Below are 20,805 nucleotides of genomic sequence, written 5' to 3'. Positions count from 1 at the left end.
CCAATTAAATAAAACAAGGAATTGTAGGGAAGGGAGTGGGCTTTGCTAAATAACTTGGTTCAACATTAGGAGCAAAAACCAAAGTAATGACAGTGATCAAGAAGAAAGACTAAAATGGAAATCCCATCAGAGAGAGGAGCAGAATTCCTTTAAGGTGGGCATTCCTGGAAGAGATGTGACATTAAATTAAACTGTGGCAAATCTGAGGAAGGGCCACCGTACTCGGAATGTTAACCCTGCTTTCTCTGTCCATGGATGCTGCCTGACCTGCTGAGGTTTTCCAGCAGTTTCGGTCCTTGTTTGACCAGTCACCAGTTGCTGGCCAGCAGATTGGCCCAATAACGCTCATGACCGGGCCCTGGGAATATCCACAAGGCCGCCCACACGGTGTAGCAGGCAACACTTAAGAAAAACCCCCTTTACTGACCCATCACCCACACATTTTGTACCATAGGACAGAAACAGCAGAGAAAAATCCATCTGACTCCTTCTGTCAGATAAAGAAAGCAGTTTTGCCACATAATGTATTTAGCACAGACTGGGTAGGAAATAGGGGAGGTAATTCAAAGGGTGAACATGCATGGACTAGACAGTGTACACACAGGCAAGCACAGCAGATGTTCTTGCTGACTGAGGAGTCTACGGATAAGGATTTCGAACTGAGATGGAGAGAAATGTCTTCACCCAGGGAATAGAGGAGCCTGTGGAATTCACTGCCACAGAGTGTGGTTGAGGCAAAAACAATGAATGCTTTTAAGAAGGAGGTAGATATAGTTCTGAGGACTAAAGGGATCAAGAGAGTGGGGAGAAAGTGGGAACAGGGTCTAAGCTGGATGATCAGATGTGGGATCCTATTGAATGGAGGAGCAGGCTCGAGGGGCCGAACGGTCTCCTCCTGCTCCTATTGTCTGTTTCTAAAGAAGAATTGTGTTTTGTTTAGGATTACTTTACACACTCTTTTTGAATGTTTAGAAACCCATTAAATTTTTTTTCTGTGACTCCCTGCCCATAAGGGAGCCCTGAGGTCCCCATGAACCAATGTTTGACCTGATGGCAAGATATTAGTTAAGCATTGTTGCCCAAGGTTAAACTAAACTCTATTCAATTTAGACTAACTTCACAATTGCATGGCTTAGGTTAACTTCGCCAAGAAAGGATGCTAAAAATTAAACAGAAGAATTGTACCAAAAAAGATTCATGCACGAGACTTTACAGGATTAGATTAGTTATTGTAGTTATTACCTGTCAGAACTGAACTTGGACCAGTATATGTAATGGAAAGCATTTATCTGAGAAAGAGTTCTCTATATTGGAGGTGATGGAGGTGACAGTGGGAGAGCACTTTGGTACCAGTGACCATAGTTCTACTAATTTTAAAATAGTTATGAAGAGGGAAAAGACTGGTCCACAGGTTCAAGTTCTAACTTGGGGCAAGATGAATTTTGATGAAATTAGACAGGAGCGTGCAGGGGTTGATTGGAGTAGTCTGCTTGCAGGGAAAGGGACCGCTGGCAAGTGTGAGGCCTTTAAAAGTGAGATAGCTAGAGTTCAAGGTCGATATGTCCCTGTGAAGGTGAAGGTGAAGGTGAAGGGTAAGGTTGGCAGAAATAGGGAATCCTGGATGAAAAGAGATAGTGAGGCTCTGACCAGGAAAAATGGAGCAGGCATGGCTCAGGTACAGGCAGCTGGGATGAAGGGAATCCTTAGAGGTATACAGGAGTTTACTGAAAAAGGAAATCAGGGGGGTGAAAAGAGGGCACAAGATAGCCTTGGCTGAGAAGATTAGGGTTAATTCAAAAAGATTCTTTATGTTTATTAAAGGAAAAAGAATAACTAGAGAGAGAGTAGGGTCCCTCAAGGACCAAAGTGGACATGCATGTGTGGAACCGTAGGACATGGGCGAGGTCTTCAATAAATATTTCTCCTCCTCCATGGAGAAAGACATGAAGACTTGGGAACTTGGGGACGTTAGTGGTGATATCTTGGGGAGAGTCCATATCACAGTAAAGGTGTTGTTGGATGTATTAGGATGTATGAAGGTGGATAAATCTCCTGGTCCTGACCAGATAGATCCAAGAACACTACAAGAGGCTAGAGAAGAAATTATGGAGGCCCTGGCTGATATTTTTCCATCATCGTTAGCCATGGGTGAGGTGCCAGAAGACAGGAGGGTAGCAAATGTTGTGCTGTTGATCAAGAAGGACTGCAAAGAAAAGACCTGGGAATTATAGACCAGTAAGCTTAACATATGCGATGGGTAACTTACCTGGGAAGATTCTGAGGGATATGATAGACATGCATTTGGAAAGACAGGGTTTGATTAGGAGTAGTCAACATAGCTTTGTGAGTGGGAGATCATGCCTCAGATATTTGTTAGAGTTATTTGATGAAGTGACCAGAAAGTTGACGAACGCGGGGCGATAGATGTTGTCTATATGGATTTCAGTAATGTTCCACATGGTAGGCTGCTCTGGAAGGTTAGATCACATAGAATCCAGGGGGAGTTGGCAAATTGGATACACAATTGGCTTGAGGGTAATAGTGGAAAGATGCTTGTCAGACTGGAGGCCTGTGACTAGTGGGGTGCCTTGGGGTTGGTGCTGGACCCATTGCTGTTTGCTATTGACATCAATGATTTGGATGAAAATGTACAAAGCATGAATAGTAAGTTTGCAGATGACAATACATCAGGACAGGAGATTTCTCCACTTTCATTTATTCTAATACATCCAAGACTTTCTCTACTGTGATATGGACTGCCCCCAAGATATCACCACTAACTTTGTGGACAGTGAGGAAGGTTCTCAAAAATTGCAGCAGGACCTTGATCAGCTGGGGAAGTGGGCCGAGAAATGGCAAATGGAGTTTAATATCGATAAGTGTGAGGCTTTGCATTTTGGAAAATCAAATCAAGGTAAGAGCATCATGGTGAATGGTGGGGCCTTAAGGAGTGTGGTGGGACAGAAGGAGCTTGGAGTTCAGGTTCACAGTTCTCTGAAAGTGGAGTCCCAGGTAGATAGGGAAGTGAAGGTGGCTGTCGGCACACTGGCCTTCATCTGTCAGGGTATAGTATTTGGGAAGTTATGTTGCAGTTGTACAGGACATTGGTGAGGCCACACTTGGAGTACTATGTTCAGTTTTGGTCACCTTGCTATAGTATTCCAGTAGACCTTGCTATGGTATTCCCGATGAAGGGCTTTTGCCCGAAACGTCAATTTTCCTACTCCTCGGATGCTGCCTGAACTGCTGTGCTTTTCCAGAATCACTCTAATCCAGAATCTGGTTTCCAGCATCTGCAGTCATTGTTTTTACCTATAGGAAGGATGCTATTAAACTGGAAAGAGTGCAGAAGAAATTTACAAGCATGTTGCCAGGACTCAAGGGTCTGAGTTATCGGGAGAGGTTGGACAAGCTAGGACTTTTTTCTTTAGAGTGTAGGAAATTGAGGAGGGACCTTATAAAGGTGTATAAGATCATGAGAGGCATGGATAGGGTGAATGCACTCAGTCTTTTTCCCAGGGTTGGGGAATCGAGGACTAGAGGGCATCAGGTTAAGGTTAGAGGGGAAAGAATAAAAGGGAACTCGAGGGGCTGCTGTTCTTACACAGAGGGTATTACACTTATGGAATGAGCTGCCAGCAGAAGTGATTGAGGTGGTTAACAACATTTAAAAGGCATTTGGACCAAATACATGATAGGAATGGTTTAGAAGAATATGGGCCAAGCGCAAGGAAAAGGGATTAGCATGGACGGACATTTTGGTTGGCATGGACCAGTTTGGGCTGAAGGGCCTTTCTCTGCGCTGTAGGACTCTATGACTCTATGAGTTTCTCATTGAACTGCCCTTTGCTCACTCCTAGTTACTGTAGAACAAGGGAATCTTTAGAACTTGCAATAACTCTTCCAAGGCTGGTATCCCATCACCAATCACACATTGTTTACAAGTGCATAGCCTTTGACAATTGCTCTACCTCTCATTGAGTCAGGCGTTGAGGGGCTCAATATCCCTTCACTTACCCTTTTAAAAGTTGGTGGATGTGGAGATTCAGTATCGATGAGGAAGGCACTACTGCCTATCCAAGTCACACAATGCAATAGTTGTGTCATGCGTGCTTTGCCCCCTGTTGTGGGTTATGTGGCTCAGGTTAGGCAGCAGTTTGAAATTGTCACTCACCAAGTGTAAAATATAATTGCACCGACCTGGCTCTTCTGCAGTACAATCTAGTCCCGATTGTGCTACCATTACCACTGTCAATATGTGTCTAAAATATCTTACTATGGGTGATTGCATGAATAATTGAAACATTTGTGGTGATTGCTTACATAGTCTAGAATACTAAATAGCAGCATGAATTCTTATTAATGTCACATAGAGCACTTTTCCATGGTGTTATGCAAAATCACCAAATGCAGTCTTATCACACAGAAAGAGGCACTGGGCCCATTATATCTCCTTTAGTTATTTGAAAGAACAGTCTGATTAATCGCACTCCCAAGCTCTTTGCCTCTAGCCCTTCCAGTCTTTATCTAATTCCCTTTTGAAAGTAACTAATGAATCAACTTCCATCGCCCTTTCAGGCAGCTTGTTTCAGATCACAACTTATTGCATTGAAAAATCTTAAATTATCCACATTTCTCTTGCCTTTTGTACCAACATTCATAAGTCATTGCATTGTCTGAATATGTAGATAAAGCATAATTCTGCTCAATGTGAGGGAAGTCAGTTTGTCATTACAATAAGTTCTCCTTCCTTGTTATGTTTTATACTCGAGACAGTTGGTGACAGTCGGTTGGAGGAGAGATATTTAATGGAAATCTCTTTTCAATGATGCAGTATATGGAGGCTGGAGGCAAGACCCACCTCAGCAAAAGAGAAACCTCTGGTGATGGACCAGACTACCAGCTCTCACAGTGAGTTAAAATTAAACCAAGTCAGGTAATAAGTCTCTCTTGGAGGTCTTGGAGGTCTGAGGTAACTGAAAATTCTCGGTGATACACCAAAGCAAACTCAGCTCTCAATCCAACTTTAAGTCACCACAAAAGGATGGTGGAAATGGATAGTGTTATTAACCTGTCAGAGTTGGCAAAGTGAGGCTAAATATTGTTGCAACAACGTAGGGGGAGGACAGCTGTGGTCGATCTGACGCACTGTTCTACCGTCCAGCATTAAAGTTAATCTTGTAATGAACACAGAAAATCCAAACAAGAAGGATCAGAGTGGGGAGAAAGCAGCTACTCCCCTTAGTTGAAGAGTCAATGACAAGAGAGCAAAATTTGAGAGGAAGGTAGGAGGTTTAGGAGGAGATTTTGAGAGATCTTTCTTCACCCAGGGGATGCTGGAGGGTCTGGGAGGGGAGCTGAGGTGGAAAACCTCATGTTCTTTAAAAAGAACTTGGACAAGCACCTGAAGTAACATACCAGTCCAGGATGTGGGCCTATTTCAGGGAAATGTTGATTTGGTGTATTTCTGTAGTACAGACTCGATGGGCTGAAGGAACTCCTCGGTACTGTATGATTCTACATGGAGGGAAGGACTGAGGCACAGTTTGTTTTCAATCAGTTTATCGACAATTAATGTCTTATTTATTAATAGTATACTGACAAGTTATTTAACAATTAAATATGCGTTTCATCCTTTGAAATAGAGTTTATAGATTGGTATTATAAATAGAGAACAACAGGACTGGTATCAGTGACTGAAGTAACTCCTCAAATTGCATTCTATGGAGCTGACCTGGGGAATGACCTTAATTTTTGTTACTGTTTCGCTTGAGTAAATGCGACAACTTCTGCATATTGACTCATGACACATAAAATGTGCAAGGTTGAAGACAGAAATTGTGCTGAGCAGTGAGTGGAAATGTAAATAACAAAAGGAGCTACAGGCTGGTGACCCAGTGGCTAAATCCTAATGCAACAACTGGTGCTGAGGTATTTAAACAGAAATGAGAGGGATGGCAATGATGCTGTAGTGATGTCACTGGACTATAATTCAGAGACTCAAAGTAATACTCTGGGGATTTTGGAATTAAATTAGTAAAATTTTGAATTTTGCATGGCAACTACAAAACCATTGTCAATGATCATAAAGTCCCATCTTGCTCTTTAACGTCCTTTAAAGCTGCTGTCCTTACCTGGTCTGGTCTACATCTGACTCCAGACCAACAGCAATGGGGTTGACTCCAAAATGCCCTCCAAAATTTGCCAAATACCCACGTGTCAAACCCAAGCGTCAAACCCACATGTCAAATCACTGCAAAGTCCAAGAAAAGGAATGAACCTGGACAGGCCACCCAACATCAACCAGAAACAACCCTGTAAAGCCCTCCTTAGTGATATCTGGGGACTTGTGACAAAGTTCAGAGAGGTGCCTCACAGACTAGACCAGTAACAGCCAGACACTGTCCGTAAGACATGATTCTGAGTGTGACTGTGTCCCAGACAACACCATCACAGGCTGTTACTCACTATTCTGTTTATCCATATTCCCTCCCCACTCCCCTCGTTTATCCCCACTCCCCCCATTCATCCCCACTCCCCCAGATTATCCCCACTCCCCCCATTCATCCCCACTCCCTCCATTCATCCCCACTCCCTCAGATTATCCCCACTCCCCCTGTTTATCCCCACTCCCCCATTCATCCCCACTCCCCCCATTCATCCCCACTCCCCCCATTCATCCCCACTCCCATTTATCCCCACTCCCCATTTATCCCCACTCCCCTGTTTATCCCCACTCCCCCGTTTCTCCCCATTCCCCCGTTTATCCCCATTCCCCATTTATCCCCACTCCACCGTTTATCCCCATTCCCCCGTTTATCCCCACTCCCCTATTTATCCCCACTCTCCCATTTATCCCCATTCCCCATTTATCCCCACTCCCCCGTTTATCCCCATTTCCCCTGTTTATCCCTACTCCCCGTTTATCCCAATTCCCCCCGTTTATCGCCACTCCCCCTGTTTATCCCCACTCCCCCGTTTATCCCCACTCCCCGTTTATCCCCATTCCCCCTGTTTATCCCCACTCCCCCATTTATCCCCACTCACCCATTTATCCCCACTCCCCTAGTTAATTTCCACTCCCCTGTTTATCCCCATTCCCCCGTTTATCCACACTCCCCCATTTATCCCCACTCCCCTCGTTAATTTCCAATCCCCCATTTATCCCCATTCCCCCCGTTTATCCCCACTCTCCCATTTATCCCCATTCCCCGTTCATCCCCATTCCCCCGTTTATCCCCATTCCCCCTGTTTATCCCCACTCCCCTGTTTATCCCCACTCCCTCATTTATCCCCACTCCCCCGTTTATCCCCACTCCCCCATTTATCCCCACTCACCCATTTATCCCCACTCCCCTAGTTAATTTACACTCCCCCATTTATCCCCACTCCCCTCGTTAATTTCCACTCCCCCATTTATCCCCATTCCCCCGTTTATCCCCACCATCCCATTTATCCCCATTCCCCCATTTATCCCCATTTCCCATTCATCCCCATTCCCCCGTTTATCCCCACTCCCCCCATTCATCCCCACTCCCCCTGTTTATCCCCACTCCCCCATTCATCCCCACTCCCCCCATTCATCCCCACTCCCTCAGATTATCCCCACTCCCCCTGTTTATCCCCACTCCCCCATTCATCCCCACTCCCCCCATTCATCCCCACTCCCATTTATCCCCACTCCCCGTTTATCCCCATTCCCCCGTTTCTCCCCATTCCCCCATTTATCCCCACTCCCCTCGTTAATTTCCACTCCCCCGTTTATCCCCATTCCCCTCGTTTATCCCCACTCTCCCATTTATCCCCATTCCCCGTTCATCCCCATTCCCCCGTTTATCCCCATTCCCCCTGTTTATCCCCACTCCCCTGTTTATCCGCACTCCCCCCATCTATCCCCTCTCCCCTGTTTATCCCCACTCCCCTGTTTATCCCCACTCCCCCCGGTTATCCCCACTCCCCTGTTTATCCCCACTCCCCTGTTTATCCCCACTGCCCCGTTTATTCCCACTCCCCTGTTTATCCCCACTCCCCCTGTTTATCCCCACTAGCCACGTTTATCCCCACTCCCCCCGGTTAAACCCACTCCCCTGTTTATCCCCACTCCTCGTTTATCCCCACTCCCCCGCTTATTCCCACTCCCCCTGTTTATGCCCATTCCCTCATTTATCCCCACTCCCCCGTTTATTCCCACTCCCCTGTTTATCCCCACTCCCCCGTTTATCCCCACTCCCCCATTTATCCCCACTCCCCCTGTTTATCCCAACTGCCCCATTTATCCCCACTCCCCCGTTTTTCCTCACTGCCCCGTTTATCCCCACTCCCCCTGTTTATCCCCACTCCCCCTGTTTATCCCCACCCTCCCATTTATCCCCACTCCCCTGATTATCCCCACTGCGCCATTTATCCCCACTCCCCCGTTTATCCCCTCTCCCCCATTTATCCCCACTCCCGTTTATCCCCACTCCCCCATTTATCCCCACTCCCCCTGTTTATCCCCACGATTCATCCCCACTCCCGTTTATCCCCACTCCCCTGTTTATCCCCACTCCCCTGATTCATCCCCACTCCCCTGTTTATCCCCACTCCCCCTGTTTATCCCCTCTGCCCCTGTTTATCAACACTCCCTGTTTACCCCCACTCCCCCGTTAATTCCCACTCCCCCTGTTTATCCCCACTCCCCTGTTTATCCCCACTCTCCCTGATTCATCCCCACTCCCCTGTTTACCCCCACTCCCCCGTTTACCCCCACTCCCCCGTTTATCCCCTCTCCCCCCATTTATCCCCACTCCTTTGTTTATCCCCACTCCCCCATTTATCCCCATTCCCCTGTTTATCCACCCTCCCCGTTTATCCCCACTGCCCTGTTTATCCCCACTCCCCATTTATCCCCACTTCCCCGTTTATCCCCACTCCCCGTTTATCCCCACTGCCCTGTTTATCCCCATTCCCCGTTTATCCCCACTCCCCGTTTATCCACACTGCCCCTTTTATCCTCACTCCCCGTTTATCCCATTGCCCCCATTTATCCCCACTTCCCCCATTTATCCCCACTGTCCCGTTTATCCCATTCCCCCCGTTTATCCCCACTCCCATTTATCCCCACTCCCCCGTTTATGTCCACACCCCTGTTTATCTCCACTCCCCCTGTTTATCCCATTCCCCCCATTTATCCCCACTCTCCGTTTATCCCATTCCCCGTTTATCCCCACTCCCCCGTTTATCCCCACTCCCCCCATTTATCCCCACTCCCCCCATTTATCCCCACTCCTCCCATTTATCCCCACTCCCCCCATTTATCCCACCTCCTGCCAGTTTATCCTCATTCCTACCATTTGTCCCCACGCCCCACACTTTGTTCTGGAACCCCTCCATGAGTCAGGAATCTATAATCAGAATACCCTGCTACTCCTTTCACCCTTGCGTTTCTATAATATGCTCTGACGAGCTATTCCGCTTGCTTCAACCACTTCATGCGGTAACAAGATTTAAATTCGCCTCCACTCTGTTTATTCCCAATTTCCCAGTTGGTCTTATTGGTGACTGGCCTGACTCTGAATTGTGGACTTCCCACAAGTGGATCATTTTCTCTATGTCCACTTCCCTCAACTCCATCGTAAAGCTCTAACAGATCATTCTTCCCTTTCCTTGAGAGTCGAATCTTGGTTTCAGTGCAGCAACCATCAACTAGTGACCATCCTCCTCGTTAGGGGAGGTAAGGACCCTCTATTTTAAATTAAACCAGAATGGAACATACAACATTGGGAGCTAGAAACGGAGTTATTCTTTTATGGGATGTAGACACCTTTGGTGAGGTATATTGCCTTTTCCATTGGTACACTTAAACTTGCTGGGTCACTAATGAAGCTTACAATTAGTCAGAACCTGAATACTTGTCATATTGTGCTTGAGAGTCAGAATCTAGAATGAAAAGTTTGACACAAATGGTGACAGCTACAGCCCAGAATCATCAGAGTTGGTGACCTGAATATTTAAGATTTGATGTCCGTTATTGGAAGGCACTGGAGATTAAGCTAGTCCTGATGTGTGTGTGTGTGTGTGCGTGTGTGTGAGAGAGAGAGAGAGAGACTCCAAAACATTGCCTGAGCTGTGTAGATTCCACTAACAGTTGAGAGTGTGGTGTTGGAAAAACACAGCATGTCAGGTAGCATCTGAGGAGCAGGAGAATCATCATTCCTGCTGAAGGGCTTATGCCCAAAATGTTGACCCTCCTGCTCTTTGTTTGCTGTTTGACCCGCTGTGCTTTTCCAGCGCCACACTCTTGACTCTGATCTCCAGCATCTGCAGTCCCTCCCTTTCGCCAAGATTCCACTAAAAATTTAGAATTTCAGGGTTCAGGGTCAAATGGGATGCCAGAGTGACATGCAGATTTCATTTCTTAATGGACATTAGTGAACTAGAGATATTTTTGCAACAATCCATAATACTTTCATGACTTTACCATGAGACTAGTTTTAATTCCAGACCTTAGTGATTTAAGTTTCACCACCTACTGTGGTGAGATTTTAGATTCCCTACAGTGTGGAAACAGGCCCTTTGGCCCAACAAGTCTACACTGACCCTCCGAAGAGCAACCCACCCAGACCCATTCCACTATATTCACCCCTGACTAATGCACCTAACACTACGGGCAATATAGCATGGCCAATTCACCTAACCTGCACATCCTTGGACCGTGGGAGGAAACCCATGCAGACACAGGGAGAACATGCAAACGCCACACACAAGTTGCCCGAGGCGGGAATTGAACCTGGGTTTCTGGCACTGTGAGGCAGCAGTGCTTACCACTGAGCCAACATGCCGCCCTCAAACCTTGCCATCCTTTAACCCCTTGCCCTCAGCCAATAGGTCAGTGACATTGCCTTCATCTCCTTGTGAGGAGGGGACACACGCTGGTTACAAGTAGATTCCAGGGTACTTCTGTGCAAGAGGATGACGTACCAGTCTCTCACCCCTACTCCCAGGTATTATTGACTGCTGTCACACTAGAAGTTGCAGCTCATGGACATCATCACTCCCAATCCTGGCAACAATCTCTCATGTGCGACTGCAATTAAGACAGGTGTGAAGAGGAATGCGAAAGGGCAGATAGACAGAACAGGGTGAGATACAAGGCTCTGCTGGAAGAGGTTGAGTGAACAAGCATCAAGGAAAAAGAAATGGACAACAAGAACTGTATGGGAATTTCCACCTGTAAGACACAAGTTTTTTTTTGGACTATGGATTGAAAAAGAGAAAAATGGACACTACTTTAAAAAGAGGAGAATCTACAAGGAATTTTTTAAAAATCCAAAACTGAAACAAGTGAAGTTAATCGATGTGTATGAGACAGTGGAACTTTGTCGTGACCAAATAAGCGAGTCCAAATAAGCGAAGACTTATTTATTATGGGATCAGGAAGGATCAGCACAGGAACGACTGGGGCCATTAGACCACTTAGTAATGATTGGTTAATCTACAGTTTAATTATTTCAATCAATTAATTAACCTGCAGTTTAACACTGGCCCTGCGAGGGAGATCAAAACAGAGAAGCTAGGAAACCTCTGATTTGCCTAATGGTCTAATGGTTAGGATTTGACTCTTTTACCACTGCAGCCGGGTTGGATTTCTGGCCATGGAATGACTGCTTAAAGGGCTCTTGTAGGGCAGTGATGTTGTCCCTTTCTCTGAGCCAGGAGGCTTGGGTTCACACTCCCATCTGCTCCAGGAGCTGTGTAATAACATCACTGTAACAGGCTGATTGAAAACACGGAGAAACCTCTGGAAGCTGGCTGCATCAATCTTGTCTCTCTCCCTGTTTTCTGTCAAGTTGCACACTCCGATTCTCAGTCAAAACAGCAGAATAAATGGCACTCTGGAACACTGGAAGAAATAATTCTTAACCCCAAAGGATAAAGAAAGACCCTGAACCAACAAATCACTGAATTAAAAATTGATTGTCACTGTAAGGGTAACATTAAGACATCATCAGAGCACTGAAAGGATTGTGAAGCCAACCCATCTGATTTGCACCAGAGCTGTGGACTCCTGGCTATTTTCCATCTTTCCATTCAGAATGTTTGTGCTAAGACATGTACAATATAAATTCTATTCTCTTCTTCTTCTTGTTAAAAGGTGTGTTACATAAAATAAGAGTCATTGTCACTGAAGAAATCTGGCCTGGTTTGACCCTCGTCTCAGTCAGAGGCAAATAAGAATTATTGTTTGGTTAATTAAATTTTCATGTTGGTACCAACTACGAGAGTGGTATGGTTTGATTTCCAGTGCACTATCCTCATTGAGTTGCAACAGAACATTATTGCTTGGAAGAGCCAAAGCAGAATATGGACTGGGGAGAAGGGGAGGCAATAGGACTGTGGGTCAGGAGACTGAGGATCAGGCAGGGGCGGTGTCAGCAACTGGGCAATGTGGCCTTAAGGGGAACAAGCCTAGGTAATGGGGGTTAGGTGATGGTGGTGGCTAGAGGTAGGGAGACCGGTGTGATATCTTGTGGCCAAATCTCCAGCAAATTGAAGACAGAAGTATCGTTGTCTGGATCACTGGACAGAGATAGGTGCAACAAAACCAGTAAGTTCTTGGGAAACTCAGCAGGTCCTGGCAGGTCTGAAGAGAAAAGCCGAGTTTTAACTTTTCAGGTCTACCGACCCTTCTTCAGAACTTCAGTTTTAACTGAAATGTTTCAACTCTGCTTCTCTCTGTTTGTTTCAAATCTTCAGCATTTAGAACATAGAACAATACAGTTCTGAACAGGCCCTTCGGCCCTCGATGTTGTGCCGACCTGTGAACTAGTCTCAGCTCATTCCCCCTACACTATCCCAAAATCATCCATGTGCTTATCTAAGGATTGTTTAAATCTCCCTTTTTGCAGATGCTTTATTTTAGCGATAGGAGCAATCTGTTCCTGGAGGGAGTGCGTGTGAACATAAGCTACTCATGAATTTTCAGTTTGGATTGAAGGCTTTTTCAGCATATTGACGAGCTTCTTCCATGCCATGCAGACACACGAGAACAATCATCAAATATTGACAGAGAAATCAAATAAATCCCTTCACTTAATGAATTGAATGTGCTACTCCATTTGAAGTAGGTAACATTTCTCAGTAGATTGTATTAAATTAGGATTAAAGCAGAATGAACAATCGACCTCCTCCAGCCACATCACAGACAGAGGCTGAGTTAGAGGCACTTAGCAAAAACTTATAGATCAATGTACAAATCGTTGTGTTTCATTTCATTAGACTGGATGCCAAAACCTGGTTTAAGTAATCTTGAATTCATTAACTGCATCTTATTAAAATACTTTACTTAACAAATAATGACACTGTTTCCATTTAAGTAGAATCAGGAGTGCTCAGCTTAGCCTCTGAGCCAATTCTGTCAGATATTGATGATCAGTTGCTCCACTCCAGTTGACTACGATTCACTTCTCTCCCAGCAATTGTCAAACTCACCTTACAGCACTGTGGTTCAGTGGTTCGCACTGCTGCCTCACAGCATCAGGGGCCTGGGTTCAGTTCCACCCTCACGTGGAGTGAAGTCTGTGTGGAGTTTGCACATCCAAAGATGTTTCCTGATGAAGGGCTTTTGACTGAAACGTCGATTTTACTCGGATGCTGCCTGAACTGCTGTGCTTTTCTGGCACCACTCTAATATCCAAAGATGTGCAGGTTAGGGTGGATTGGCCATTGGAAATTGCCCATAGTGTTCAGAGATATACAGGCTAGGTGGATTAGCCATAGGAAATGTAGGGTTACAGTGATAGGATAGGGGATCCAGTCTGGGTAGGATGCTCTTCAGCGAGTTGGTGTTGACTCAATGGGCTGAACAGCCTGCATCCACACTGTAGATATTCTATGAAACTTCCAATTAACCCAGGAAGGATTTGAATATTTTTAAAACTACAGCAGGCTTGGATCGACTTTACTGGTGATGCTTAATGTTGTGCAGAAGTTGAACCTGTTGATAACGGAAGTGTAACATTTGTAAAATTTACTTCAGAGCCTCACGATTAGATTTGAAACATTAGCATTGAGGAAATGCAGATAATGTGAGCACAGTAAAATCTCAAAAGCAGCAATGAGACAAATGGTCAGAGTGGTGTTGGCTGAGACAGACATTGGCTAGGAAATCAAGATGAACATCTCCACTCCTGTCAACAGCAGGATTTCTTTTTAAATGCAGGAAGGAGTCAGATCAACAATTGATTTAAGACATTAGAAACATGGCATGTTCAACCAAGCACCATTTCTCTCTCTCTCTCTAGCAATCCCTCAAAGGGAGGATACTTACCACGGAGTACATTTAGTGGCAGGAGTTTGTGCAATGGGCCTTTTAAGATGTTGAGGCTTTTGTACGATAGCTATCACACTTATTTTTATTCATTCAGGGGATATGGGCATCACTGGCTGGGCCCAGCATTTATTGCCTGTCCTTAGTTGTCTCTTGAAAAGGTGGGAATGAGTTGTCTTCCTGAACCACTGCAGTCCATGTGCTGTAGGTTGACACACAGTGGCTTGGAGGGGAACTTGCAGGGGGTGGTGTTCCTATGTATCTCCTGCCCTTGATAGAGGCTGCAGGTGTGGAAGGTTGTGGTGAGGATCTGTGGTGAGTTTCTATGGTGCAGCTTTAAGTGGTACACACTGCTGTTACTGAGTGTCAGTGGAGAAGGGTGTGGATGTTTGTGGATGTGGTGCCGATCAAGCGGGGGCTGCTTTGTCCTGGATGATGTCGAGCTTCTTGAGTGTTGTTGGAGCTGTCCCCATCCAGGCTAGTGGGGAGTATTCCATCACATTCCTGACTTGTGCCTTGTCAATGACGGACAGGCTTTGGGTAGGCAGGAGGTGAGTGACTTGCCACAGTATTCCTAGCCTCTGACCTGCTCTGGTAGCCACTGTGTTTATATGGCAAGTCCAACTGGTCAATGGTATTCCCAAGAATGTTAATTGTAGGGTCTCAGTGACGGTAAAATCAAAGTTCGATGGTTAAATTGACTCTTATTGGAGATGGTCATTACCTGGTATTTGAGTGGTGTGAATGTTATCTGCCATTTTTCAGCCTAAGCCTAGATATTGTCCAGATTGTGCTGTATTTGAACATGGATTGCTTCAGTATCTGAGGAGTTGCAAATGGTGCTGAACATTGTGCTATAATTGGTGAACATTCCCACTTCTGACCTAATGATGGAGGGAAAGTCATTGATGAAGCAGCTGAAGATGGTTGAGCCTAGCACTCTACTCTGAGGAACTCCTGCAGAGATGTCCTGGAGCTGAGATGACTGATCTCCAACAACCACCACTATCCTCTTATGTGCTAGGTATGATTCCAACCAGCAGAGAGTTTGTCCCTGATACAATTTAGCCAGGGCTCCTTGATGCCACACCCAGTCAAATGCAGAGTTAATGTCAAGAGCTGCCCCTCTCCCTTCCCCTCTGGAATTCAGCTCTTTTGTCCATGTTTGACCCAAGGCTGGAATGAGGTCAGGAGCTGAGTGACCCTGGGGGGAACCCAAACTGGGTGTCACTGAGCAGGTGCTGCTTGATAGCCCTGTCACTGACCCCTTCCATCACTTTACTGATGGGGTGATAATTGGCCGAGAGTAGACTGATGGGGTGGTAATTGGCCTGGTTGGATTTGTCCTGCTTTTTATGTACAGGATGGGCAATTTTCCACAATGTCGGGTAGATGCTAGGGTTGTAACTGTACTGGAACAGCTTGGCCAGGGAAGCGGGAAGTTCTAGAGCACAGGTCTTCAGTACAATTACCGGAATGCTGTCAGGGCTTGTAGATTTTGCAGTATCCAGTGTCTCCAAACATTTCTTAATATCATGCTGAGAGAATCCAATAGTCTGAAGACTGGAATCTGTCATTATGCTGATCTCCAGAGAAAGTTGAATGGATCACCCACTCGGCACTTCTGGCTGAAGATTGCTGTGAAAGCTTCAGCCTTACCTTTTACACTGATGTGCTGGGCTCCTCCGTCATTGAGGAGGGGGATATTTGTGGAGCCTCCTCCTTCAGTGAGTTGTTTAATTGTCCCCCACCATTCACGATTGGATGTGACAGGACCGCAGAGATTAGATCTGATCTGTTGGTTGTGGGATCACTCAGCTCTATCACTTGCTGCTCATGCTTTATGGCATGTAAGTGGTCCTGTTTGGTGGTTTCACCAGATTGACACCTCATTTTCACGTATTTCTGGTATTGTTCTTGCATTCTCCAATGAACCAGGATTGAGTGGGAGATATGCCAGGCTGAGAGGTTGGACATTGTGTTGGAGGGTGATTCTGCTGAAGTTGATGGCCAAAAGCACCACATGTTTGGTTTGCTGGATTTGTTTGAAATCTGTCCCATTTAGCATGGTTAATAATGCTACATTATATGATGAGGGTTTTCTCAATGTGAAGGCAAGTCTTCATCTCCTCAAAGATTGTGCAGTGGTCACTCTTAACAATACTAACATGGACAAACATCTGTGATATCCAGATTAGTGATGATGAGGTCAAGTATATCTTTCGCTGGATTCTTTTGCACCCGCCACAGATCCAGTCTAGCAACAGCTAAAGTTCTTTAGGACATGGAAATATCGTGGGCGGCACGGTGGCACAGTGGTTAGCACTGCTGCCTCACAGCGCCGGAGATCCGGGTTCAATTCCCGCCTCAGGCGATTGACTGTGTGGAGTTTGCACGTTCTCCCCGTGTCTGCGTGGGTTTCCTCCGGGTGCTCCGGTTTCCTCCCATGGTCCAAAAAATGTGCAGGTCAGGTGAATTGGTCATGCTAAATTGCCCGTAGTGTTAGGTAAGGGGTAGATGTAGATGTAGGGGTAGGGGTATGGGTGGGTTACGCTTCGGCGGGGCGGTGTGGGCCGAAGGGCCTGTTTCCACACTGTAAGTAATCTAATCTAATCTAATCTAATCACAGTTGGTATTGGAAGTTGAAGCCCCCCCACCCTGAGTACATTCTCCTTTACTGCCTTCAGTGTTCCTTCTAAGTGGCCTACTCAGCCATTTCAGAGGCCAGTTAAGAGTCAATCACATTGCTGAGGGTTTAGAGTCACAAATAGGCCAGGAAAGGAGATTAGTGAAAGTCTTTACAACAATTGACCCATATCATCATTAAACGTCTAATTCCAGAATACATTGGATTCAAATTCTACGGTCTGCCATGATGGGATTCAAATGCAGGTCCCCAGAACATTACCTGGGTCTCGAGATTACTGGTTTAACAATACCACTATAACATTATCACCCCCTTCCTCCCCCAAATTCCTCAGTTGTGGCTGACCAGACAAGATCTCTCACCAGCTATGACAGACACATTGAATATCAATCTGCAGATTCTTCCAAATTGTTTGGGCTTTTTGTGTTACCATGGCCATCAAGTCCTGGTCTGGAATCGAACTGGAGTTGCTGGCTCAGAGTCAAGTGCAATCCCGACTGCAACACAAAATGTCCACAGCACTCCTTCAGGTAGACTAGTAGAGATTATTTGCTCAAATTTCCAGGGTTGTTTGAGGATAGATTTCTCGCACGAAGACACCATTGACACCCATACATAGTTTATAATGAATTAATATTCAAATATAAATGATCAAGTGAAGTTATTGAATCCATAAGGTATCTGGAGTGATGACATCAAGGCACGGATGCCAGTCATTTATGTCGAGGAGCTGCAAATCCTTTCAATATGTATTCTCAATTCGATTGCAACTGAATGATGCTGTGCCTGGGAGGTAAGTAAATGGCATCTATTGATCCAGTTGGCATCTAGTCAGTGATTCTGCTTCTAATGACAGTAATAAATATTTTGCAAGGATTGACAGTTTACAGTGAGATAATGAGGAAATGATTATAAAAAGAGATTAGGATTCAGGGAAGCAAGACAGAAGAGAATTATAGTAAAAACTTCGCCAAAGATAATTTATCAGAGCTTCTTTTCTCTGAACCTTAAAATCAAATGTTTTTCTTCAACCTGCTCCCCCAGGATTTAGTTCTGATTCAGAGAAAATAGCTTTGCTCTCGCCGAGTCACATTTACTACACCCAATTGCGCGACCTCAACTTATTCATTTTCCCTGTCACTTTCATTGAAGACCCTAAAATGTGATTTGTTTAAGCGATATCCCAGAGAGGGTTTCACTCGTTGTTAGCAGTAAGCCAACATGTAAAGGATCAGAGTATTTCTTTGAATTTTATTGACAAGGAAATCAGAGGGTGGCAAAGCACACACACGAAAGCTCTGACCACGTTCTGAAAACAAGCACAGAACTCATCGACGTTGAAAGGCTGCAATTCTCAGACTGGATTGGGATGGAAAATTGAGGTGTATCACAAATGTCTGTCTAAAGGGAAGGAGTCTCTTTTACCTTGTGGAAGTGAAGACTTCGAATTAGGATCAGAAAAGAAAAACAGCTTTTCCCTTGAACCGTTTTGTGCAAGGGAGGCATTTGTTTTGCTGATTATTCTGCTTCATTCCTTTTAGTGTCATTACATGCATTCTTAGATTAATAGCAGTGATTATTCCTTGTGCCTGCCAGTGCTATTTTTGAATTTACCATTGAGTGTAAAAGTTTCAGAGCCATGGCCACATTGCTATAGCTCAGTGGTTAAGGAAAACTGGAATCATCCCAGAATCTGTCCCAAGGGTACTGGGTTTTGGACATTGTACCTGTGTACCAGTGAATGTTTTATGGCCAAGTAGTCTCCCAGGCAGAGCCTGGTACAGTGACACAGTTATGCTTCTATGTGGTATGCACCCAATTGTCAGCATACTTACACACTGACAGTGTGTACACAATCCCTGTGGACTGAAACTTCTACACCCCTACAATCTGTAAAACACTGCCCTACAAAAAGTGAATCCCTGATTATTGTGAGCTTGTACTGGCAAGCTCCCTCACTCGAGAGACATGATATGGAGATGCTGGTGTTGGACTGGGGTGTACAAAGTTAAAAATCACACAACACCAGGTTATAGTCCAACAGGTTTAATTGGAAGCACTAGCTTTCAGAGCGCTGCTCCTCAACCACCTGATGAAGCGGTGCTCTGAACGTTAGTGCTTCCAATTAAACCTGTTGGACTATAACCTGGTGTTGTGTGATTTGTCACTTGAGAGGTGTTTTAGCAGCAGTAAGGGGTGTTACTAGTTCTACAAGGAAACGCCTCACTCCATATAGTCAATTGCAGACAACCAGAAGACCACCTGTGCAACGGTCCTGGGACAGTGGAGGGTACTGATAATTCAGTACGAGTCCAGGACCATCTGGGGCTGACTGACTCTGAAGGAGAGCCTGATGAGAATTGTCCATGTGCTGGCAAGTGAGAAGAGCACAGAAACGTCAGCATACATTTAATGGGCTGAATGGCCTCTTTTGTGCAGTATGAATCCAAGATTCTAATCAAAGAATCTCAAAACATGATAAATTACATCCTCATCTCCCAACCACATCCCATTCATCATCATATTCCTGCAAATTCGCCTCAACCTCTCTCTTGACTCCACAGTAGATGCCATAGTCATAAGATGATAAAGCACAGGATCAAGATTAGAGTGGTGCTGGAAAAGGACAGCAGGTCAGGCAACATCCAAGGAGCAGGAAAATTGACATTTCGGGCAAAAGCCCTTCATCAGGAACCTTCTAGCTGTCAGTTATGACTCCATGGGTAGCATTGTCCTCTCAGATGGTGGATTCCCATCCAATTTAACTTGTACAGAATAATCTCCGCTAGTACTCCACTGCAAGTACTAAGGGAGTTCTGCATAGTCAGAGGTGCTATTTTTTGGATGAGTCATTAAACTTAGACAATGTTTGCTTTTTCCAGTGGCACTATCACAAAAATAAAAGTGGTGGAGTTTGCCCTGGGACAAATATTTATTCCTTGGTTAACAAACAAAATCATATTATCTGGTCAATACACTGCTGTTTGTCAGAGTTTGCTGTGTGCAAATTGATTGGCACATCGCCCATACTGCAACAGTGATTCCACATCCATCCTAGGACAAGCTAAATAAAGACATACACGAGAATTCCTAGAAGCATGGCATTCCAACCAGAACTCTATCAACAAAAACATAGAGTTAGACCCCATCTACCATCCCTGAGAAAAGGAACAGGAAGTGACTTCACCACAGGAAATAACATCACCAACCCAAACATATAAATAGAAATCAGGAATTTTCAGCATTGCCTCGCATGAGGTCAACTGAAGATGTTACCTAGTAAGGCAATGAAACATCTGGAAATGAACCTTTCAGCTCAGCGAGCAAACCTACATCCACATTCAGATAGCCTGAGGTTGTGAAAAGCTCCCCATAAATGAGTTACTTTTCTTTCAAAGAGCTGCCCAATTATTCCCACTGCTGTGCTTTTACTCAATAGTCCTCAAACATGGTGGCTAAATGGTTAGTGCTGCTGCCTCTCAGTGCCAGGGACCTGGGTTCAATTCCACCCTCAGACCACTGCCTGGATGGAGGTTACACATTCTCAGTGTGTGTGATTTCCTCCCGTTGTGCAAAGATATGCTGGTTAGGGTGGATTGGAGATGCTATGTTGACCAGAGATGTGTAGGCTAGGTGGATTGGCCATGGGACATGCAAGGTGACGGGGGATGGGGTCAAGGTGTGCGTCTGGGTGGGATACTCCTACTGAAGGTTCGCTTGAACTCAAATGGGCTGCTTCCACACTGTAGGGATTCCATGATAGACCCAATGCCTTTTTGAAAGTTGTTAATGAAGTTACCTCCACCATGCTATATGCACAGTGATGGATTCTATCTTCTACAGGTGAGTG

The sequence above is a fragment of the Chiloscyllium punctatum genome, chromosome 17 (assembly GCF_047496795.1).
Source record: "Chiloscyllium punctatum isolate Juve2018m chromosome 17, sChiPun1.3, whole genome shotgun sequence".
In the NCBI taxonomy this organism is placed as follows: Eukaryota; Metazoa; Chordata; class Chondrichthyes; order Orectolobiformes; family Hemiscylliidae; genus Chiloscyllium; species Chiloscyllium punctatum.
The sequence above is the reverse complement of the archived record's forward strand: the minus strand, read 5'-3'. Positions refer to the sequence as shown.